Source organism: Silurus meridionalis, chromosome 11 (assembly GCF_014805685.1).
Source record: "Silurus meridionalis isolate SWU-2019-XX chromosome 11, ASM1480568v1, whole genome shotgun sequence".
NCBI classification, from domain to species: domain Eukaryota; kingdom Metazoa; phylum Chordata; class Actinopteri; order Siluriformes; family Siluridae; genus Silurus; species Silurus meridionalis.
In genome coordinates, this window is record NC_060894.1 from 12,977,519 (window position 1) to 13,003,328 (window position 25,810).

The window sequence follows — 25,810 nt, forward strand, 5'->3', positions numbered from 1 at the left end:
TGGAAAAATCTTGATGGCATCTATTGAAAATTTTAATCAAGTATTGAAGTAATTATGTGGTTCTGTAGGATTCTTCTTCAAGAAAAAAAAAAACTGTTCATTAAAAGTTACAAAATATATTATTAAATGTTCATAATTATTTTATTAATTTAATATATTCCACATTCATTGTGCCACACATATGCTTCTTGTTTATAGTTCATTTATTAAGGCAAAAACAAGTGTAAAAGGACTGTAAGACAAATATAAGATAATAAATAACTAGTCACTTACAAATGCAGATTGTCGGGATTTTGTTTTTTCTTACCTTAATATTTCCCTTTTTTCCCCACCAGATGTCACCATTTTGGCCCTTTGTTCCTCATGAGTTCTACTTCCCCTTGTTCCACCTGAGTTCTGTTAGCCCTGTTTCCATTTAAGCTCCCCTTTTGTGTCTTGCTTTTGGCTTGATTTTTTAAATTTTCTGGTCTGTTTCCTGTGTTTGTTTTCCTGAGTCTCCTGCCTTTAGTTGCCTGGTCTTTGTTTCTAAGATTTAACCCGAGTTTTTGGTATTCTTGCTGTTGTTAATTGTTGTGCCTTTTGAACATTTAAAATAAAAATTGGGTCATCCATTATTTCTGAGTCTGTTTCTACATTTGGTTTACACACACCCCCTCTGTCAAACTGCTAGCATTCCTGCCTTTAACACAGTCAGCCCTGGTTCATGCCTTAACACAGTTATTATTCATTGATTCCTGTATTTCAAAGGATCGGAAAATAGTTTTAGACCCCACCCTTTCCAAAGACATACCACTGTTAATGATAATAATAATAATAATAATAATAATTTTATACACTTCATTGAACCTCTGTTCTTCAGAGTGGTAGTCTTTAAGGGGTTGAATAATTATGTCAATGAAGAATTCACAAAAGAAACATTTACTACTGTATTACAAAACTAATTGATGTCATTTTAGTTGTATATGGTTCTTTAAGAAGTCCTTGTAGGATTTCATTCTGAATACAATTACAAATGTACACTAAATTCCCTAAAACCATTTACAGCATTGGGGGTTGAATAATTTTGAACACAACTGTATTTTAGGAGGTCCCATGTATAGTATCTGCACTGTTCTACTTAAATTGGCCTATCAAGATGACCATTAGACTAATTGATGAATTTTGACTAAATGATTTAATTTTTTTGTTCTGTTTGGATTCCTGCTGATCGTTGATGATGCTAATGTGATAGTGATGGTTCAGAACTGTGGTAAGATTTTAATGTTGTGAAATGTTTGAGCAGCATGACGTGATTTTCTGGCAAATAAAATAATTTGTAGTGAATTCAGTTACTCTCAGTTACTTCTTAAGGAACAAAACCAGTAATATTTGTTAGTATTCACTTCACAGTTTGTGTGAAACTCTGGTCATGGAATAATAGTAGAAAAAGGATATGAAGGCAAATAATGGTATCATTTTGTAAATTTTACCTGGTTAAAGGACGGTTATGGATTTTGTCTTTCTATTTTAACCAAAATAAAATGCTATAAAAAATTTTCTGTATTGTCACATTCAGCTTGCCAATATATTTAATGTTTTATGGTCATTTCTTCTCATGGTTTGTGCAAACTGCTTCAGATCTGCTCACACCTCTGTTGAGTCCACTGGTAAGAAACTACAAGGACTATAAGTATTATGCTTTAAATGTATCTATTAATCACTCCAGTTGTTAATTCACTGTATAAATTAATCTGTTAAAATGAGGGCTAATATTGTAAGATTATAGTAAGACTACCTAGTGTCAGTTGAATAAGCAGAGTCCTGTGACAAAAATTTTTTTTTGATGATTTTTTGATGGCATTATAGCCACAATAAATCATAGTAATTTGGATACCTACAGTAAGTATATTTAAATGCAAATATTTTTGTACTTTAACTCAAGTACATGGTTTGTGTACTTCACCACTTTTGTCATTATTGTTGATAGAATTTTTTTCTTTTATTTGTTTCTCTGTTTGTTTTTTAATTCAGGCATGTTGGAGTATACAGGAACACACTGAGATGGAAGAGAAAAGTTAACCATACATTCCTGTATTTCAAAGGATCGGTAAATAGTGAGTTTTAGACCCCACCCTGTCCAAAGACATACCACTGTTAATGACAGTCGGATTCCTAAATATTTAATGGATGGATGGACAATTAATTAGTTTTGATGCATCCAAAACAAAACACTAATCACACAACATAACATACAAACAACACAATGGTGGTTTATTGTATTATATGTAAATTGAATAAAAAGGCAGGCGGCACGGGCTATTGGGATGTGCATCCACTTGGCTGACAGACAAGCAGAGAGACAAAAAGATTGCCACTGTGTGTGTGCGTGTGTGTGTGTGTGTGTGAGTGTGTGTGTGTGTGTGTGTGTGTGTGTGTGTGTGTGTGTGTGTGTGTACATACATTCTACCCTCTAGGTGCAGCAGCAGTCAGTGTTCATTGTGGTTGATTCTGTCTAGTATTCTCATTACTAGCCGCAATTGATGAACTCTTTAATACACCATTTTGTTTTACCAGACTACAGTCGATAGAATTGATGTTAACACCACAAGTCAGAGCCCAAGGGTAAAGGAGCTCAGAACCAAGCTCTTGAATGATGTTTAAATGTTACATATTTCAATCACTGCTTGCTAAAACAGTAAAATTATTTCAGCACCTTAAACTTGGTTTGTATCCTGTCATGAATATTGAGCTGGTTTGTTCTCAGGATGGTTGTTCCATGTAATTTAAAAGTTATGCAGTGTTTAAAAAACATTTATTTAGATTTATTTTAGGCGTATCATCAAGCAACAAGAATGTATCACTACAAAATAAAGCTTCCAATCCCAAAATAGCATTGTCACTTGTTATGTCTGATTTAGAGCAGACAGTTATGCATGTGATGCACAGACTTGTACTCAAAAAACCTGAGGAATTTTTGTACTACAATCTATTTGATTTACAAATGTCCTATGGTAATGACAATCTATTTTACCTTATTTTTGGACTGTTAATTGTAATGCTATATAAGTCACTGGCTTGATGGCTTGTTGTTCTGTGCTATAATTTTTTTTTTAAGTAATATAGAGTCATATGTTAATTCACAGTAAATTTGTTCTTTTCAGATAAAATTATTTGTCTGTTTATTTTACAGTTTTTTAAAGTAGCCAATTGAGAGACCCAAATAAGAAAACCTGATAACTCAGTGTTTATTTTATTTCTTAAAAAAGTGTTCTGTCAACACCAGGATGTTGTAATATTTTACTTCTATTTGGTTAAATAAATTGTGACTTTCATTTTTCTAAAGTATTAGGTCAACACCAGAACAGTGTAGAATTCTAACTCTTCCAGTGTCATTGTTGCAATAGGCAACACTTTTAAAAGTTTTGAACTAAATTATCTCTATTGGTGTTTCTTCCACTGTTATACTGACAATACACAGCTGGGTGTATGTTTCAGCAAGGCTAGATGAAAGACACCAGTTTAATTATGTTGAGGAATGTGTAACAGATTTTATACAGTGGGAGCTAGTTTTTTTTAGCTTTTATTACCTCTAGGTTGGATTACTGAAATGCCTTACTCTCTGGATTTTATAGTAAGTGCATACATATGCACTCTTTAGTCCAAAAAGGAGCAGCAAGAGACTTTGACAAACTCAGAGGACATAAGCTTATCACCCCTGTTTTATTCACCCTGGCATTCTGATCACACTGTAGAGTGCCCTTAACCATTTCATGACAATATGCATACCTAATAATCCTCTCCCTCATGCTCTATCTCACCCCCTCTTCTCTTTTCCCTTCTCATATCATCTCAGGGAGTTTTTCCTTATGTTAAGCATACCTCATGATCAATGTTTCTCCCTCTTCTCTCCCTTTCTTTTTTGTTTCATTTTACATCTTGTTGGAAATACCTTCTGAAAGAAGTTCTCATAAATTGGAAACCACTCATTGCTGCTAATAATGGCTCCACATTTACAGCCTAAAGATTTAGGATTCTATTGTGGACAGTTCCACTAAAGAAGCATGAGAGGGATTAGACTCTAATTAATGTTTACAATTATTATATATAATTAATATTATTTATTATTAATTATTATTATTGATTAATAATAAATGTAAAAAGTCAAGTCAAGTCAAGTTTATTTGTATAGCGCTTTTCACAACAGACATTATCTCAAAGCAGCTTTACAGAAATCAACAGTCAAGGTGAATGGTGTGTGTTTATCCCTGATGAGCAAGCCATGGTGACTGTGGCAAGGAAAAACTCCCTTAGATGTAATGAGGAAGAAACCTTGAAAGGAACCAGACTCAAAAGGGGAACCCATCCTCATTTGGGTGACATCAAGAGTTTGATCATAAATCTTTCAACAATACAGAACACTGGAGAGTGAGAACTAACAGAAAAAAGAAACAGTTGGAGGATTTTTTTTTTTTAAAAGACATGGTAACTGTGGAGAGTAAAATGTATAAAATAAAAGTATCTTAGAGAGGCAGGAACTCTGCTTTCAGGTTGTTACCCTTGCTGTCTTGCTTGTAAAATACAGTTTTAAACGAATCATTATATTAATACAAACCCAATACAAACATTTTCAGGAAAGAGGTCCTCTCTTCTTTTAACAACAGAGATGAAGAATTTTTTCTGGATTATGTTATTTGCATATCAAATCTTTAACCTGCATTTGTAGATGTCATGGGAACTGTGTTCACAGACAATAATTTCTGAGTCCATGCAGTTTTCACCCTCATCTTTTTTTTTTTACAGATATTTCTTCAGATACTTTTGATGATATTATGCACTGTAGATATTATTTGCAATTTTATTTTGAGGAACATTATTTTGAAACTGTTCAACAATATGTAGACATTTCTTTGCAGATTAATGAACTTCTGCCTTTAGGGTTGTCCAAATTTATAAGAAGCTTCAAAGAACAAGAAATATAGACACTGTGCTCGTAATTTAGTTTCATTTACATCGTTTGGCTCATGATATGTATATTATATTGGCAAAAATATGTGGACACTTGTTCATAAGTATGGCATGTGCTTTTTGAACACTGCATTCCACACTTAGTCCCAATTGGCTATTATAATTCCATCCACTCTTCTGGGAGGATGTTCCACTAGATTTGGGAGTGTGCTTATTGAGATTTGTGCTAATTCAGACACAAGGGTGTTAGTAAAGTCAGGTAATGATAAAGGTGAGTTGAGGAGGCCTGGAGTGGAGTCAGTATTCCAAAAGCAGGAGATCTTTAACTCCAAACCATGCAAAGCATATTTTTATGTAGTTTGCTTTGTGCACAGGTGCATTCTCATGCTGGAACAGGTTTGGGTCTCCTAGTTCAAGTGAATTTAATGCTACTGCATTCAAAGACTCCGAATGAGAACCTTCAGCTTTGCAATAACAGTTTGGAATAGAACAATACTTTTTCCCATTGTGGCGACTTGCCGCAGCGTCAGGCTGAACATAAACACAGCAAAGCTTAAATTGGGGTTAAGAGTGTCTTTATTTGGGACCAGAAGTGAGGGTAAAAGGGAAAGGGGATAGTGTTGAAGGGGAATAGTGTTCTGGTGCCCAGGAAAGGAAGTGAGAAGTGGCTGGAGTGGGAGAAGGAGCGGAGTGTTCTCGACACGCTCCGATGCCTCAGGTCCCGTTGGGCAGCTGGCTCTGCCGCCATCACAATTAGCTCATAGGGGTCTTTTCCACTTTTCCACAATTCCTCTTCCACATCTTTTGTCTGAAGCCTGTAGTTAGAGAAAGAGAAAACCTGAGGTTCTTAAACTTACTGTCCTCCTTTTTATGCATTTTTTTTACTGGGTTTGAAGACAGTGATGATCCGCCACTCCGATTGAGCTCCAGCCATGTCTCGTTAGGATGCCACGCCCCCTCGTTTGTTGTGCTGGGCTGCGCCGCTTCAGCGTGCTCCTACGGCCCGCTGCTGACGGTTATGTTCGGAGCGCTTGCCCCTCTTGGCACCTGAGGTGGAGGCCCGTTGTCACACCATATAGTGTATTGATCAAGAGTGAAAGTAAAAAGTGAAATGCGAAAACTTGCTGCTTCTACGTGTAGCTATGTCTTTTTCAGGGAAGGCCTTGTATATTTCAGCAAGACAATGCTATTCTGCATAATGCATCTACAACAACAACATGGCTTTATAGTTGAAGAGCCTGGGTGCTGAACTTTCACCAACTGAAAATGCTTGGTGCATCATGAAATGAAAAATACAAAAAAGAGCAAGGACTGTTGATCAGCTAGAAATTTGTATCAGACACAAAAGGGACAACATTCCTCTTCCAAAACTTGGGCAACTGGTCTCCTCAGTTCCCACATGTATACAGACCGTTGTTAAAAGAAAGTGGATGCTACATGGTCCTTTCAGCCCTGTCCGAACAGATTGTTGAGACTGTCAAATTCAAAATCACTCTAATTTCCCAGAAACTTTTACTTTTCATTAGTTAAAAAATTTAATGTGTTTTTAATGTTCTACTGTGAATAAAATATGAGATATAAGTTTTGCAAATCATTGCATTCTTTTTATTTACATTTTACATGGTCTCCCAATTTCTTTTGGAATTTGGGCTGCCACAGATTATCAGTAGGACTGAGATCAGGACTTGATTGGGCCACTTATATTTTTCTTCAATCCAATTAAGCAGGTTCTTTTGCAGTATTTCATTATGTTTTGCTCCATTTATTTTTTCACATAAAATCTTTCTATCGTATATGATGACATCCAAACATCTTGATAACTTCCTTCTGCTCAGCTCGTATTAGATGGAGGTACTTTTTCTAAGCCCGCATGCAGCTAAAAGTAAACTTTCGATTACGGAGCATCTCTGGATGTCTCAGTGTGTTTAGCAGTCAAAGACCTTGGTGTAATTATTGACCCTAGTCTTTCCTTTGAGGCTCATGTGACTAACATTACCAGGATAGACTTCTTTCAGCTTAGAAATATTGCTAAAATTAAAAATATGATATTAAAGGATGCAGAAAAACTAGTTTATGCTTTTGTTACATCTAGATTAGACAATGTTAATGCTTTACTGTCTGGGTGTTTCGGGTAAGTGCATAAATAAGCTTCAGTTAGTCCAGAATGCAGCAGCAAGAGTCCTTATTAAATCTAAAAAAATATGACATCACCCCTGTTTTAATCAGTCTACAATGGCTTACAATGAAATCTTGCAAAAAAACACACAAAAAAAAAAGCCCTGTCACCCCTCTTATCTCTCTCTCTTTCTTTCTCTCTCTCTCTCTCTCTCTCTCTCTCTCTCTCTCTCTCTCTCTCTCTCTCTTTCTCTCTCTGTCAAGTTAAACATGTTCTTAAGGTACCAATGACCAGTGTTCCTGTGTTGCTCCTCTCCTGGCCTGCATTTGGATGCAGTTATTTTTTGAATAGAGGCCACTCTGTGCAGCTGGGAATGGTTTTGCATCAATGGCCTGGGTCACATGTAAATATGGAGCAACACAGGAGCTTTAAAAATCGATTTGGACTGTACTTAATGTCAACAGTCTGCTACAATGGCTTAGAACTACAGGTTGCATTTAATCACCATCAATGCACACCTTAACAATGTTTTACATGGATGAATGAACATTCGGTTCCACCCAGATGAGGATGTGCTGTCTGGTTCCTGTCAAAGTTTTTTCTTTAGGCCATCTCATGGAGTTTTTCCTTGCCACATTCACCACTGGCTTGCTCATTACAGACAAATTTAATATAAAAAAATATTTCTTTATTATTTATTGTCCATTTTTAAAAGTGCTATACAAAAAAAAAAAAATTTAATTTAATTAAAACAGCGATGTGGGTCCATGGTCAACTGGAGACAGATAGGGGATGAAGCAGACCAGATGAGCACACACTGAGCAAAAAAGCAAAGGCCCTAGTGTTTGCATCCATGGTGGGTCCAGCCAACTGGACCCAGGTAATCTCCAAACCAATTATTTGTCCCCAAATCTGTACATATTTGAGTCTTCCAGTGAGGACACTTATCCCATTTCTCCTGTCATCCTAGTGCAAACCCTAGAGCTGCATAAGCAACACTTCTGATGGCCCACCATGGATGCCAACCAGTCCCTAATGTGCAAGCTGGTGGTGACTGTAGCAAAAAAAAAAACTCTCTGAAAATGGCACAAGGAAGAAACCTTGAGAGTAATCAGACTCAAGAGGGAACCCATCCTCATCTGAGTGGCACCAAATGTCCATTTATTACAGCCAAACAATGTTGAGGTGATCAGATTAGCAGTGATGGTGAACAATGCAAACTATAGTCCTGAGTCAATGTAGCAGACTGTTCAGTCCAAATCCATCCTTAAAGTTCCTGTGTTTAATTCAGTGGCCTCCAATCAAAAAGAACACCATCCAGAGGTAGGCTGGGGTGAAGTGAGTAGAGTGGCAGGAACAGTGGTCACTGGTACCTCAGGAGCATGTTTAATTTGACTGAGAAAGAGAGAAAGAAGAGGGGTGACATATATAGATTATTAAGTATTCTTATTGTTGTGTAAAGGTAAAAAACACTGTGCAGTTTACTAAACTAAACTAAAAGGTAACACAGACATGAGGGATCTCTAGGATAAGAGATGGCCCAACACACCACCGTCAACAAACCTGAGTAAACGCTTCATAGTGAGGGGACGACAGCATTCAAATATTCCAGTTTACTGAACACTCTACCTCCATGATCCCTCTAGATTTGCTCCTTGACCTAAGAAAAACCTACAAATAAAAGGCTTGAACGTTTTCAGCCTCGACCTGAACACTAATTGAAAGGCTCACAATTATATGGTTATTTGTTGTCTATGACTTAATCCTTGATAATGCCCCTTGTATATCACTTGAATTTTATGATGTCTTTTTTTTTTTTATGTTTTCTTATCATATTATAATTAGGGATATATTATTTGTCCTCACATTGGTCTGGACATAACAAAAAGGTGAGCAAAAACGGTAGGCCAATTAAGACAGTATGTTTCTGTGTATGCCTGTGGGAATTAAGAAAGGGCAATTAACATTGTTTGTAAGACTTTTAACACACAACATATACCCCTTAATTTATTCTCTATAGATACCCAAAAGTCCCAAATCACTAGTGTGACAAGATATGAATTCCTGAGAGAGTGCAGTTTTTGTAAACAGGCAAAACTGGCAACAGTTGCATGGTTATGTATACTCTAGAAACCTTACTGAAAAATGCTAAATGTGTAAAGATAAAACAGTAGTTGTATGTATCTAATGTAAAATTACAAAACATTTTAATATTACTTACAGTAAACATATTATTTTTTTATTTCACATTAGGTAAATACAACCTCAGATTAGCAATAACATTTGACATATTACACCGTCATTACTTACTTTTACAAAAAATCAAGCCAAAATGGAGAAACCATCAGTACGCCTTATAATTCAATAGCTTGTTGAACCGCCTTTAACAGCAAAGCAAAGACTTGAAGTAATTGTGTTGAATTTTTCAGTCTCTCACTTTACAATGTAGCTTCAGTATTTTTTTTTTTATTCGTGGGCATTTATTTATGCACACCTATCTTAAGGTCTTTTCACAAGATTTCAGTCTGATTGAGGTCTGGACTTTGGCTGCACCACTGCAACATTTGATTCTGTTCTTTCTTTCTCCCCATTTGGCTGTAGATTTAATGCTGTGCTTGGGATTATTTTCCTGTTGCATTACCCAATTTTGTCCAAGATATAGCTATCCGACAGATGGCCTCAAATTTGATTCTAAAATACTTTGTTATACAAAGGAGCTCATGCAAGGTGATTAGGTGCTGTGGCTGCAAAACAAGCCCAAAAATTCACTCCTCTGCCACCATGCTTGACAGCTGGGATGAATGTTTCACCGAATGTGGGGCTGTGTGTTATGGCCAACATTTGCACTTTGTTGTCATCTGGCCAAAGGACCTTTTTACAGGAATCTTGTGGCTTGTTCAGATACAGCTTTGCAAACATAAGCTATGCTGCCATGTTCTTTTTTAGAGAGAAAAAGCTTTGTCCAGACAAAATATACTTTATATAAATATTTCATATTTAACATGCTAAATGAGGCCTTGAATCTGAGATTTTTTTTTTTGGAGCATTGCATATCCATATTCAAAGTGTAAATAATGTTCCTCACTGTAAAATTATGGACTTTTCTAATGTTTGAAAATAGTCTTATATACCTTACCAGCTTTATGGGCAGCTTGCCTGCAGCAGTTATTTCTCTAAGATCATTGCTGATGTCTTTCCTCTTTGGTAATGTGTTACACAACTGAATGTTTCAGACCAAAAAATTGCTAAAACTTTGACTTTTTAGAGGTGGTCACATTTGCTGATGATCAATTAATCAAGGGCATATGATTAACAGCACCAGGCTGCTACTTAGCCTCTTAAATCCTGTGGAAAATGGTAAATGTGTACTTAGTTTTTACATGTGGCTTTTCCAATGTGTCTTTATTTTTGTAAAATAAATATTGACACAGTGTAGTATGTTATCTTGTTCTTCATTGGAAGTTGTATTTATCTAATATTAATACCTGCTATAATTATACTCATATATACTAATACTTATACTGGTCCCCTGGTGGTTAGGATGCGACGCTCTCACCGCTGCGGCCCGGGTTCGATTCCTGTCAGGGAACCAACCCCAGCCACTCTTAGTGCCGGTCCCAAGCCCAGATAAATGGGGAGGGTTGCGTTAGGAAGGGCATCCAGCGTAAAAACGTGCCAAAACAAACATGCAGATGATCCGCTTTGGCGACCCCTAATGGGAGAAGCCGAAAGAAAGTTTTTATACTAATACTTATACTAGTGTAGGGAGTGAAGTTTGAGGTCATACTATGATTTATTATGGCTAAAAAATACCAGGAATTGAGAGAGACAGTTTTGGTTTAAAGTTTATTTGTATTATTACTCTTAAGATGTTCTTCTTGGCCTTAAACTGACCCTGAACTGTATGTTTGTGCTAAGTAGATGCCACCAAAACAAGTTAAAAACAGTGTGTGCTCTCTACCCTGATTGGTGGCTGACTACATGCTTAACCAGTTAAGTTTTTTTACACTCATAAATAAAATGGAACGACTGATTTCGCAAAATGTATTTGAGTAAAAAGTAAGATTTTAATTTGAAATTAAGTGAAGTTAAAGTAAAAGTCTGCCCAAATGGAAATTCTTCAGTAAAGTACAGATACATGAAAAAGCTACTTAATTACAGTAACTACTTAATTACATTTACCTCATTACTGTTCACCACTGGAGGTAAACACCAGAGGTGGTTTACCAACAACTGTTTACAATAAAACAACACAGAGAGACTTATTTATTATTCTTTACAAGCCATAAATTATTTATCATCTGCCTTATCCAAAACCCCAAAGAAAAGAAGTAGAAACAGCACAATTGTGGGTGCTGGAGATCTTCCAATGACAAAGCCCTATACAACAGCAATATCTTTCACATTGGAACACTGCACAATTAAACATTAATTCTTACTGTAAAATTTACCATTTATGTTCTAGGCACAGATCTGATGTGTTACTCCATGTGTAAGGTTGTGTGATGGTTTCAAAATTGCCACAGGCTATGCAGATTGTTAAATGCTTGCCTGACACATTGCTGTATGTCTATGAGCAGTCTCTCCTGTCATCTACTGTTATGGAATTGTCAGAACAACTGTCACTTCCTTACACACACACACACACACACACACACACACACACACACACACACACACACACACACACAAAATCAGACAGCAACGTACATCATGTGAAAATGAAAGTACAGCCTCTTTGAAGTCTATGTTTGATGTGTAAGTAAATCATAAAAATCATCAGTCCCTTATCAGGTTTTCGAGTGTGAAACACACCACAAAATAACAGACTTTTGTTACCCATGTCCCCAATTCCATTTTAGTAATTTTCTCATTTTTCCCTTAAAATGAAAAAAATTCCTCAATTTAAACATTTGATGTGTTTTCTATATTTAATAAAATATGGGTTTATAAAATGTTCCAATCATTGCATTGTCACTTGTCTAGGAGTGGAGCATGCCAGGTTGGTTCTCGAGGGAGCCAACTGCGCAGATTGCGCTCGCATGACGCTCGCTCCCAAAGAGCACTCTTTGAGGAGGGTGCTCCCTCTGCTCGTGGTTCTGGCCCAGCTTTAATGAAGGCAAAGTGGCATTTAAGGGCCTGGGGCTCACAAGTGGGCAGAGGGATTGGAGATGGGCTCACCCTTTTCGCCTCCCTCACCTGCCTGGTCCAGCGACCGATCGCAAGGTTCGGAAGCATGCCTTTCAACAGTTTCTTCCCTTTGTGTGGTGAGCGCTCAGCTCTGCCTTTCTTCCTCTTCCAAAGTCTGTGAGCCTCCTGAACCTACCCCTCAGGCAGAGGAGCTCCTAGAGGTTGTGACCTGTAATGTTGCCAGCGCTCAAAGCCCAAGCACTGCCCACCAAGCCCCTGAAAACCACCTCGCCGCTGGTAAGCAAAGCCTATGCCTCAGCGGGTCAGGCCACAGGCTGTCTGCACACCATGGCTGTGCTGCATGCCTATCAGGCTGATCTGCTGTGGGATCTAGACGTTGGAGATGTCTCGAGAGGTCCGTGAGCTCCACTGTGCTATAGACCTGGGGCTACCATAGAGACCGCTAATGGCCACCCTTGTTTCTACTCAGACATATTTGGCTCACCCTGTGAGATCTTTCCAACAGGGAAGCTGGTGGCAACTGTGGCAAGGAAAAACTCCCCGAGATGGCATAAGGAAGAAACCTTGAGAGGAACCAGACTCAAAAGGGAACCCATTCTCATCTGGGTTGCACCGACTGTCCATTTATAGATGTATGGTGTTGTGGGGTACAGTGATGATGATCATAAGCGAAAAGTAGTCCTGAGTCAATGTAGCAGACTGTTGACATTACTACAGTCCAATCCATTCTCAAAGCTCCCGTTCTTATTTAACTTGACCGAGAGAGAGAGAGAGAGAGAGAGAGAGAGAGAGAGAGAGAGAAGAGGTGACAGGAAGAGATGGATATGGATTAACCTTCGTCTTATGTTAGCTTTCTCTTACTATCTCTTATGTTAACGGGTCGGTTTTGACCCGTGTCTTAAAACAGTCATAAAATACCCTCTAAACTATTATTTATCATCCAATCTGTTTCCTACCTCTTGGTTACCTTGTTAGGTTTCCTTACCCATGAAAATACCCCCTGGGCCTTTCATTTGATAGCATACCTCTCGTTTTCAATTTAAAAAAGTGTAAAATGAACCTCAAAAGAATTATATAAATAAATTAAAGGTTGTTGAACTCTGCAGCTGTCTAACCATGGCTGCGTCTCAGCTTCGCTCAATGGGTGTCTTGACTAAGGAACTTCCTAGCTCCTCAAGAAACATTCTTCGCTTGTTTTTTTGGTTGAGTTCCACCCTAGCTAGATGTGGTGCCACAACACAAATGCATTGTATGCAGACACATCTAGGATGTTATAAAACACAACCACTGGCCATCTCCTGTTCATTCCCTGGCAAGTGTAGGTGACAGTCAGCTTATCCAGGTTGTCCACTCCTCCTTTGTTTTTATTATAGTCCAGGATAAGTATGGGCTTTGTCTCACTTCCTGATGACACATCTGCATCTTTGTGAATTGTGGACATAAGTACCATATGTATCATCTGTATCGCGATGCTGCTCTGTGTCCTCTGTCTCATTTCCAGCGAAGAGATGATCTAAATCTTCTCATTTTTTGCATGCTGCAAACTGGATATATGCACTCTGCAAGTCACCATCTCTAAACTGAATTGTTCTTATGCATGTCTTACATGTCCATTTTTGTTTGTTTGTTTTGCTTGTTCAGGGAACGTGACAAACAGGCAACAAAAAAGAAGCCCCTAAGTAAAGCTTACAGGGTTAGGAGAGGAGCTGACTGTCAGTGAGCTGTTGGCTGACTGTGTTAGTGAGCTGACAGTGTGTTTATGATTTTAGATTTAGCACTAATTATTGTTTTAAAACCGACCCTAACACCACAAAGGTCATAATTTTAATCAGAGAAATTTATAATTTATTTAAAGAGATTTTTTTTGTTTTATTTTGTTTAAATAGAGGTTCCTGACAAAGTAAAAAAAACCTTGATGCAATAAACAAATTTATGTGGTACTTCTGTGCATTTAAACCTACAAACAGGTCGGTGCCGACCCTAACACAAGAGGAAGGTTAAATATGTAATTATTGTTGTATGAAAGTTAATATCACTGTGCAGTTTAGACTCCGGCAAGACTTGCTATGGCAGCATAGCTAAAAGGGAGAACCAGTAGGAAACACAGATATGACCAATCTCTGGGATAAGAGACGACCCACCACACCACCATCAACAAACTTGAGTGAACATGTGAAAGTGAGGGGACAACAGCATACAAATATTCCAGATCACCAAACACTCTATATCCATGATCCCTTTAGATCTTCGCCTTTACCTAAGAAAAAAATCTACTGATAAAAGGCTTGACTAAATAAATAGATTTTTAACCTAGACACTGAGACTGTGTCTGAGTCCCGAACACTAATTGGAAGGCTGTTCCATAACTGTGTGGCTTGATAAGAGAAAGATTTGCCCCTGTAGTCTTAATTATTTGAAGTACCAACAGATAGCCTGCAGCTTTTGATCTAAGTAGGCATGGAGGATCATACTGGTACAGAAGTTCACTCAGATACTGCGGTGCGAGACCGTTAAGTGCTTTATACGTCAGTAGTAGTATTTTATAATCAAATCAAGATTTGATTGGGAGCCAGTGTAGACTGATTAAAACAGGGGTGATGTGGTCATATTTTCTAGCTCTAGTGAGGACTTTTGCTGCTGCATTCTGAAATAACTGAAGCTTATTTATGCACTTACTCGAACACCCAGACAGTAAATGCATGAACTAGTTTTTCTGCATCCTGTAACGACATCATATTTCAAATTTTAGCAATATTTCTAAGGTGAAAGAAGGCGATCCTGGTAATATTATTCACGTGAGCCTTAAAGGAAAGACTAGGGTCAATAATAACACCAAGGTTTTTGACAGCCGTACATGCTGAAACAGAAACACTATCCAGAGATGCTACATAATCGGAAAGTTTGCTTCTAGCTGCATGGGGTCCTAGTAAAAGTACTTCTGTCTTATCTGAGTTGAGCTGAAGAAAGTTAAGTTAAGAGAGAGCTGTTCCCTTTATTCCAACAACATTCTCAAGTCTAGCAAGCAGTATAGTATGATCAAAGGTGTCAAAAGCTGCACTAAGGTGCTCTAAGCTGCACTAAGCTGCACTAACCCTGATCAGAGGCCAATAGCAGGTCATTTACCAGCTTAACTAGTGCCATCTCTGTGCTATGATGAGGCCTAAATTCTGACTGATACATTTCAAAATGTTATTCATAAGTAGATGTGAGCATAACTGCTGTGCTACAACCTTTTCTAAAATTTTGAATATAAAGGGGAGATTTGGACAATTGTCTATTGTCCTGCACTGTCCTGTGTTGTTTTGCACTGTCTTGTGTTGTCTTCTGCACTGTTTGCACCAGTTGCACACATGCACTTTATGTGGCAAGGATCTTTTCACTAGTTCTTGGCCCTGTGTTTTTCTGTTTATGTGATTGTTGTTTTATGTTGTTTTATGTAGCACCTGGGTTCTGGAGGAAGGTTGTTTTATTTCACTGTGTACTCCATCAGCTATATATGGTTAAAATGACAATAAAAGCTTCTTGACTTGACTTGATATAGGCCTGTAGTTGGACAGCTGGTCAAGGTCAGATTTCTTAATTAGGGGTTTGATAACTGCCAGTTTGAAGGATTTAGGTACATAGCCAGTGCTAATGGAAGAGTTTATTATTTTTAAAACAGGTTCAATTACCTCTGGAATTATCTGTTTGAGGAAACTTGTAGGCAAGGGATTGAGAATGCAGGTTGATGATTTTGATGAGGAAATTAATTAAATTAAGTCATTCTCATGAATAGGAGTAAAGCTTTGTAATTGATTGTCTGTTATAATTACACTGCTGTTTACAGGGTTACTTGTAAAATTATTTGGATTTATATTAATCTTCTGAAATTCTTGCCTGATGTTTTCAACTTTAATCACCTGAAAGAACTAATAAGCACGGCCATGGTCACACTTGGGGATTGACTTTGTGACGGACCGCAGTCGGAGGGGTACACCTGCATTCTTGTGGTGGGGACCGGTTCTCCAAGGTCCGCTGCTTCGTCCCCTTCCGTGGCCTCCCTACTGCACTAGAGACCGCCGAAGCCCTCTTCCACCATGTATTTCGGAACTTGGTCCCCGAGGACCGTGGCTCCCAGTTCACTTCACATGTGTGGGGGCATTCTTCGGTTCCCGGAGTATCAGTCAACCTGTCTTCTGATTACCATCACCAATCAAATGGGCAAACAGAATGAAAGATTCAGCTTCCCCCACCCCCCAATATCGGATACATCCAACTGTCCATGTGTCGCCCAATTTGAAAATTTAGATCAGCTCATCAGATTGCTTTTGCGTTGTTTTGCAGCGCATTTTTGTTGATCTTATGAGCACAATAATGGCCAATTAGAGGCATTTAGATTATTTAGTAGTGGAAATGCAGGAGTTGAGTGCACTGAATTCTGAACACTAAGAAAATGTTTTTATTTTCTATTAATCGACAACAATATATATTACATTAATGAGCAATAATCAAGAATTGTATTATAATTTGCAGCCCTATTAGTTGAAAAAAATTGTACAATTTGTACAATTTATATACAGTTTTGAAGTTTCTATAGTTTAATAAACTATTTTGAATTTAATTAATTAATTGGTTAAATTAGTATTTTACATTATACAACAAGGTGTGATTATCGAAATTGCCTGACACATTTTTAAAAAGGCCCTGGAAATCAGTTCAAGGGGGCAAATATTGCCACTTATTGGAAAAGTTAATTTTTTACCCTGGTTGAAGACCACTGATCTAGACTAATAGTAAAGGAGTTTAGAGTTGTGAAGCTGTCTCTCTCTTTGTGATTGAAACTATACAGGAAAATCAAAAAATATCTACATGACTTGGAAGGCGAAACTTTCCAGAGTGACACTAATGAGGTAAGTCCTAAGTAAGAAAATAAATCAGACAGATTTACAAAGTAAATGTTTCAGAAGTTGTTGTGGTATTGTAAATTGTGATTTTTATTTTTATCCACCTTGAAATGGACTGTTTTGTTTCTCCCTCTTTTGTACATTTCCTTTTGTCCTGTCTTCACCCCAGGGTACTGAAGAATCCATCCCCACAGAAACAGGGCCGAAGGAGAAGAAGGAGAGGTGGAAGACATCTACAGAGGAGACAGGGAAAGGAGAAGTGTAGGAGAGTAGAGGTTAAGGTTGGTACTTTAAATGTTGGCACTATGACTGGTAAAGGGAAAGAGGTAGCTGATATGATGGAGAGGAGAAAGGTAGATATGTTGTGTGTTCAGGAGACCAAGTGGAAAGGGAGTAAGGCCAGAAACATTGGAGGTGGGTTTAAACTGTTATCATGGTGTGGATGGAAAGAGAAATGGTGTAGGGGTGATTCTAAAGGAAGAGTACAGTAACCGTGTAGTGGAGGTGAAGAGAGTTTCTGATAGGGTAATGATTGTGAAGCTGGAAGTTGAAGGAATGATGATAAATCTCATCAGTGCCTATGGTCCACAAGTCGGTTGTGAGATGGAGGAGAAGGAAAGATTCTGGAGTAAACTAGATGAAGTGGTGGATGGTGTACCTAGAAATGAACGATTGGTGCAGACTTTAATGGACATGTAGGTGAAGGGAACAGAGGTGATGAGGAGGTTATGGGTAGGTATGGCCTACAGGAGAGGAATGTGGAATGGCAGATGGTGGTAGATTTTGCTAAAAGGATGGAAATGGCAGTGGTGAATACGTATTTTAAGAAGAAGGAGAATCATAGGGTGACCTATAAGATTGGAGGAAGGTGCACACAGGTGGATTATGTTCTATGTAGGAGATGCAACCTGAAGAAGTTGGAGACTAAGGTGTTGGCGGGGGCAGTGTAGCTAGTCAGCATCGGATGGTGGTCTGTAGAATGGTTTTGGAGGCAAAGAAGAAGAGGAGGAGAGTAAGGACTGAAAGAAGAATAAGATGGTGGAAAGTGAAGGAGGAAGAGTGTAGTGTGAGGTTCAGGGAAGAGGTCAGAGAGAGGCTCGGTGGTGGTGAAGAGGTGGTGAAGAGGTGGTGAAGAGGTGCTGGATGATTGGAAAACTACTGCAGGAGTGATAGGGGATGCAGCTAGAAAAGTACTTGGTGTGACAAGGAAAGGAAGACAAAGAGACATGGTGGTGGAATGAGGAAGTGCAGGAGAGCATAAGGGGAAAGAGGTTAACAAAACAGAAGTGGAATCGACATGGTGATGAGAAAAGTAGGCAGGAGTACAAGGAGAATAGGCAGCAGGTAAAGAGTGATGTGGCGAAAGCCAAGGAAAAGGCATACGAGGAGCTGTATGAGAGGTTGAACAGTAAGGAAGGAGAAAAGGATTTGTACTGATTGGCAAGGCAGATGGACCGAGCTGGGAAGGATGTGTTGCAAGTAAGAGCAATAAAGGATGGAGATGGAAATGTGTTGACTAGTGAGGAGAGTGTGTTGAGAAGATGGAGGGAGTATTTTGAGCAGCTGATGAACGAGGAAAATGAGAGAGAGAAGGTTGGATGATGTGGAGCTAGCAAAGCAGGAAGTGAATAGGATTAGTAAGGAGGAAATAGGAAAGAATAATAGAATAATAGAATAATGTTTATTTGTCACATATACATTACAGCACAGTGAAATTTTTTGTTCTTCGCATATCCCAGCTTGCTTAGAAGCTGGGGTCAGAGCGCAGGGTCAGCCATGATACGGCGCCCCTGGAGCATAGAGGGTTAAGGGCCTTGCTCAAGGACCCAAGAGTGGCAGCTTGGCGATACCGGGGTTTGAACCCCCGACCTTCCGATCAGTAACCCAGCGCCTTAACCGCTGGAGCTACCACTCCCCCTGGGGCCCCTGGGGGCCCTGAGACCTTTCCTGTTTGCAGTGGTGATGGACAGGTTGATGGACGAGGTCAGTCAGGAGTCTCCCTAAACTATGCGAATGATATTGTGATTTGTGGTGAGAGTAGTGAGCAGGTTGAGAAGAGCCTGATAGGTGGAGGTATGCGCTGGAAAGAAGGGGAATGAAAGTCAGTAGGAGTAAGACAGAGTACATGTGCATAAATGAGAAGGATGGCAGTGGAGTGGTGCAGTTGCAGGGAGAAGAGGTGGAGAAGGTGGAGGAGTTCAGGTACCTGGGGTCAACAGTGCAAAGTAATGGAGAGTGTGTTAGAGAAGTGAAGAAAAGAGTGCAGGCAGGGTGGAGTGGGTGGAGAAGAGTGACAGGAGTGATTTGTGATAGTAGGGTATCTGCAAAAATTAAAGGGAAAATGTATAGGTCTGTGGTGAGACCTGGGATGTTGTATGGATTAGAGACAGTGGCATTGAGTAAAAGGCAGGAGGCGGAGCTGGAGGTAGCAGAGCTGAAGATGTTAAGGTTTTCGTTGGGAGTGACGAGGATGGACAGGATTAGAAATGAGTTTATTAGAGGGACAGCGCATGTTGGACGTTTTGGTGACAAGGTGAGGGAGGTGAGATTGAGAAGGTTTGGACATGTGCAGAGGAGGCACATGAGTTATATTGGTAGGAGAATGCTGAGGATGGAGCCACCACAGGAAGGAGGAAAAGAGGAAGACCAAGGAGGAGGTTCACGGATGTGGTGAGGGAAGACATGCAGGTAGTTGGTATGAAAGAGGCAGATGTAGAGGACAGGGTGGTATGGAGACGGATGATCCGCTGTGGCGACCCCTAATGGGAGCAGCCGAAAGAAGAAAAAGAAGACATTAGAGATTTGGCCTATAACATGTAGCAAAGCAGGAATATTCATGGCTCATTGTACAAATCGTTTTCCAAATGCATTAACTAAATTAATACTTAATTTATTAAATTTCAGTTAAGCAGTTTCAGTTCAGCAGAAAAACACAAATTCAGTTTCATCAAGTGACAACTTGTTGATCTTTTTTTTTTGCCAGTGCATCAATAAACACAGCATAAAAACTCAAGTTCAGTTTCAGTAGGAACAGTGTTGTTGAACTCCTTGTTTTGCCAGTTCATCAAAGTCTGGAGTAAGTTTTGATGTGGCAATTCTCAGGATCGATCCGAGGTGTTGGTCAGTTAACCTGGATCAGTAAGGGGCTTTGATCGGACCTCAGTGATAAAATATGTTGTTGTCCATTCCGTATTATACACTCGGCGCTCACTATCCACTTTTCTTTTCTTTGATAAGCACATTTTTGCAGAAGGGCTCATAAGAGAAGAAGAGAGTAATACACGCGAGCAAGGTCAATGTAGCTGAAGTGCGCCATCTTTTGGGGAAACGTGGGCATTACATAGGAAAGGTAAATTGAACAAGGTTTACCCGTACATATTTTAATATAATTTGGTCACGTTTGGCGGGCCGGATTAATAAACCCAACGGGCCATGTGGCCCGCAGCCATAGTTTGCCCATGTCTGCATTAAACACTAATGTGATATTTCCTTTATTGAAAAGAACCATATATTAACACTTGAATCCTTATTTCTTAAATAAGATTCTCTTCATATTCACATTTATTAGTTAATTTAACCTGGATCAGCCCTCTGTGTATGCGGTTCGGGAGGTGCTGGACCCCCGCTGTCGGGGCAGAGTCGTCGAATACCTGGTGAACTTGAAGGGTTATGGTCCAGAGGAGCAGTCTTGGGTGGGCAGGCAGGACATTCTGGACTCAGCGCACCTGGAGGTAGTAATTGCTACCACTGGATACAGGGCAGCCTATATCCAAAGAAATACAGGTAAACACAGTGGTGGGCGGTCAGGGCCAGCAAAGCCTTCTCTGCTGGCCTAAACACTATCAGAAGCACTGACCTACATTTACAACTTAAATTCTAATATTTGTTCCATTAAATTGTATTAATTTATTCCCAACAGTTTTTTATCTTCATTTCGTAGCGTTGCTTTTGGCTGCACTGCTTCCAGTATGTGTATGTGGATGTTAAATTTCTGTACAATCAGAATTCAGCCTCTATGTGCTGTCCTGTCAATCTAATCTGCCCAGGGCCTGCAAAGTCTATACTGCTGTCTCTTTTACCATAGAGAAAATTATAAATGGGTCTGTTTATTTAACCAGACCCATTTTACTTAGCCTAGAATTGCATCCGCAAAACATGTGTGTAGATACATCACAAATCGAAATACTTGAAAGTGAAACCAAAGTTTTTTTGCATTTTATAATGAGTTTATTTATTTTACAAAAGCCCTTAAAGTGATTAAAAATGCAATAAATCTTTTGTCCTTTATAGAAAAATATAATTTACAAAATAAACCATAGCCCTGTTCATTTTTTTCCTTTTTTTATTACATTTTATTATTATTATAAATTGTATTTATTTATCTATTTTTTTTCCCTCTTTAACCTAAATATGTGTATTTTCATGCACCTGTTCTGTGTATTGTAATGTAAATTGTTCTGTTATTGCCACCTTGTTTGTATATGGCTAATTGCTTAATAAAAAAATTAATTAATACAAAAAAAAAAAAAGACTGTTGTACTTCCTGTATATCTTGAATGACAGGATCGGTAAGTGTTCCATTCACAAACTATACCTACCTTTTCCGGTTTGTCTGAATTGGCCATTAATAGGACAGAGGGGATTGCCCTTTCCATGAGAACACTTGGGTCCTGAGCCACCACTGAAGGGCTCACATGTGCAGGAGGCCAAGTGGAATCACATTGGACGCTGCTGCCATAAGCCTGAGCAGTCTCTGGAATTGCTTGACATTGACTGCCCTTCTCTGATCCTACTGACAGGCATAAGGATGGGCACAATGCGGGCAGGAAATACAGATGTGTCTATTAAGAATGCGCATCAGGGGAAAACGGATCCCACGACTTGCCACGGCAAAACACAGCACATAATGAAGTTCTCTTTCACATGAAGTACATTACTAGTGGGGGCAGTCGTGTTTAATTCCCATTTCTTGCATTTACTGAAGCCAATATGTAGAGGAAACCATGCCGGTGTGCTCATGCGCCTCCGCAGATATCGCACACCACTGCTTGAGTTATTTCCCTCCAATGTGTTCACTATGTAATAAAACGATACGAATTACAGCTTCTGCTGGGAATAAACTAGACTTTTCTTCGTCCTCCATTACGCGCTTCACAGAAACGTGACTGTGTGAACAGATACCGGACTCTGCAGCTGGCAGTATTCCAGCTTTCAAGAGCAGACTACAACACTGAGCTCTCAAGAAGAAGGTTGGAGCAATTAGTTTCTACATTAATTAATTCATCATTCATTCATTCTGGATGGTGTTTACATTCCACCACAAGCCAATGTGTAGGAGGCACAGCACGCTCTTGCCGACCAGATCCAGTGTGTGTAGCGCACACAAACCGACTCATATTATTGTCCTTGGCAAATGGGTGGATTTACCGTGGTGGGACGGTGTAGCAACTTCCACCCTAAGAAAGAAATATGTATAATGTGTAATATATATTCTTAAAGGGATTAAAAACAGAAAAAAATATTCAATCAGTTCACTCCAAGCAGAATCTGTATTTTAAATATCCTTCTGTATTATTAACATTTTGAAATGTTTGATTATAAAAAATACCAGTTAATACTGTTCTTTTTTACTTTTTTTATGTAGCCTAGTTTATTATAATAACAATAATAATAATAATGATAAAAAACTACAGCTTTCTTTTATTAAAAAACAGTCTTGTACTTGCCATCAAGTCACAGCTATTAAGCTACAATCATATTTTATTATACGACTTTGTCTAAATGTTGGCCCTATTAAACAAAAGGAAAATAGAAATTGGATTAAAAAATTAAAGTATTTTTGCAAGCTATTTTAAAATGTTTGCTGCATGGCTAAACTTGTGGGAGGAAAAAAAAGAGTCAAACTCAAAAGGGGCAGTTTTATAATATGTTTGAGTCAATCTCTTCTTACCTTTCATTCATGACTAAATGCAAAGTATAATTTAACAAACCGTCTTTCCTGATGGCTGATTAGGGGGTATAAGACCTTTAGGTTACTTACAACAGGAGTGAGGTATCTCACTATGGGAATTGCCTCGGGTGTGACCAATCCTGGAAGCATCAATTACACCACGTCTGTCGGCTGACAGACCAACCACGACAGTGAGGCGGGAAGTCTCGCCTCCCTATATACACAGCTGCTGGCAGTCCCTGCCTCATTCTCACATATCTCTTCTCCATGCACTGCAAGGAGGTAAGTGTGGTGAGATACCTCACTCCTGTTATCAGAGCACCGGGGTTATGTAAGTAACCTAAAGTTCTCTTTCAAAACATCCGTTCGGTATCTCACTATGGAATATAGACAACCCCCGTATTGCAGATATGCTGTTCGAAGCAGGTGTCAACCAACTCAGTGATGTGAAAAAAAAAACATAAGATTTCCACCCCTCACCGAAGAGAGCGGAAACGACAATGAAATGAAAAGAAAGAAATGACAAACACCCAATTGATCAATTTTCTAATTTACAAACATTCAATTTACGATCTTTCCTTCATCACTCTTATATATATTATATGCCGGATTAGTCTTGAGAGTCACTCGCAGGAAATCCATAGCAAACCGCATACAGGAGTTATGAACTGACAAAGCATGAAGCTCACTAACTCGCTTCACGGTAGAAAGAGCCAATAACAAAGCGACCTTCAGCGAAATGAGCTTCAAATTAACACTCTCTATTGGCTCAAAAGGAGGCTGAGAGAGAGCGCTCAAGACCACTAACAGATCCCACGGCGAAATCAGCGGCTTCGAAAACGTGTTCAGGTGCCGCTCTCCCTTCATAAACCTGCACATGAGTGGGTGATGACCAATAGTATAACCGTCAATCCCTATGTGGCATGCGGAAACAGCGGCGAGGTAAACCTTAACGGGTGAAACGCCCTGCCTTTATCTAAAAGTTCTTGCAAAAAGCACAACACCTCTGCCACAGAACAGTGAAAAGGGACAATCTGCCTTTGAGTGCACCATAGTTTAAATATACTCCATATTCTCCCATATGCAGAGCGTGTCAAAGCTGCTTGCGCATTCTGAATCGTCTCAATCAACCTCGGAGGCAAACCAGTGACACTGAGATTCAACCTCTCACGGGCCAGGCCCAGAGAGCCATTCTGTCCAGTGCCGGGTGAAAAATCCCCCCGCGCGCTTGCGTGAGGAGATCTCTGCGCAACGGGAGAGGCCAGGATCAATCGTGCAGGAGTTGGAATATCTCCTTCAGCCACAACTTCCCTGGCCATTTTGGAGCAATTAGTATTACAGAGTGACCGTCTTCTTGTACTCTTTTTAGAGTCGGCACAATCAAACTCAGCGGAGGAAATGCGTAAAGCAGTACGTTTGGCCACAAATGAGCAACCTCATCATCTTTCTCTTCCACACCCTTGTCCCCCACTAAAGGGTTAGAATCAAAGAGCAAAGGAAGGACAGGAGACACTTCATCCATCAACTCTCCAAACATCCAGCTACATTGTGCCTGAGAAGCAGCCTCATCCCTTTCCGCAGCACAGCGAGCACAGCCTGTGCGTGTCTAACTCCTAAACACACTATGCACAGGGGATGAGAGTCTTTAGCCGAGATCATAGACCCGCATGCACACGGTCGGGAGGGATCTTTCCCCGCCGCCGTGCAACCGGATGGGCTCGCAGTCGCCATAATGGAGGTGCAAACACCGGGATATAAAAACGAGATCACCACAACGTACGAGACCCTTTTAAAAACGGGTCTCGTACGATACCTTTCTATACACTTAGTGCAAGGTGAAAGGAACAGCAGAAGCGAATCCACTTTAACAGTGAATATTCCCCTTAAATACTCAGCCGCGCTCGAAGACGTACCTCAACGGCTTGTGAATAGTTTAGCGACCACCCCTAGGGGATCTGCTGAGGATAGCATCCTGAAAAGGATCTTCATGGGGAAGAAAACGAGAATGAGGCAGGGACCGTCAGCAGCAGTGTATATAGGGAGGCGGGACTTCCCGCATCACTGTCGTGATTGGTCTGTCAGCCGACAGACGTGGTGTGATTGATGCTTCCAAGATTGGTCACGCCCGAGACGATTCCTATAGTGAGATACCGAACGGATGTTTGAAAGAGAACTATCCTCATCTGGGTGGCACCAAATGCATCTCGATTGCACAAAACATTAAATATTTTTTCTGCATCCTGTAGCAATATCATATTTTTATTTTAGCAATAATTCTAGGGTAAAATAAGACTATCCTGGTAATGTTATTCACATGAGCCTCTAATGACTGACTGAAGTCAATAATCACACAAATCTTTTACTGCTGTACACACTGAGATGGAAAGATCTACTTAATCTGGAAGTTTACTTCTAGCTGGATGCAATACTACTTCTGTCTAATTCGAGTTAAGCAGAAGGAAGTTAGCAAGCATACACTGTCCAAAGTCCATTACACACTCCTCAACATTGTTAAGCTGATCTCTCTCATCTGGCTTTGCTGAACCATAAACTGTGGATCATCAGCATAGCAATGGAAGCTTTACATATTTACATATAATTTTTCCCGAAGGCAACATGTATAAAGAGAAAAGCAGTGAACAAGACAGACCCTTGTTTACATATAATTTTTCCCGAAGGCAACATGTATAAAGAGAAAAGCAGTGAACAAGACAGACCCTTGTGGGATACCTAACTTTACCTTAGAGAGTGTAGAGCACTAACTAT

At 39.4% G+C, this 25,810-nt stretch overlaps 1 long non-coding RNA gene across 1 annotated transcript; it reads right to left on the reverse strand.

Moving 5' to 3' along the window:
* Positions 1–5,525: 5,525 nt before the first annotated feature.
* On the reverse strand, positions 5,526–25,034 carry LOC124393880. Its single transcript, XR_006927400.1, has 4 exons — positions 24,958–25,034; positions 20,745–20,857; positions 17,199–17,327; positions 5,526–5,759 (listed from the first exon to the last, which is right to left on the reverse strand). It is a non-coding gene; the product is annotated as an uncharacterized LOC124393880 (long non-coding RNA).
* Positions 25,035–25,810: the final 776 nt, after the last annotated feature.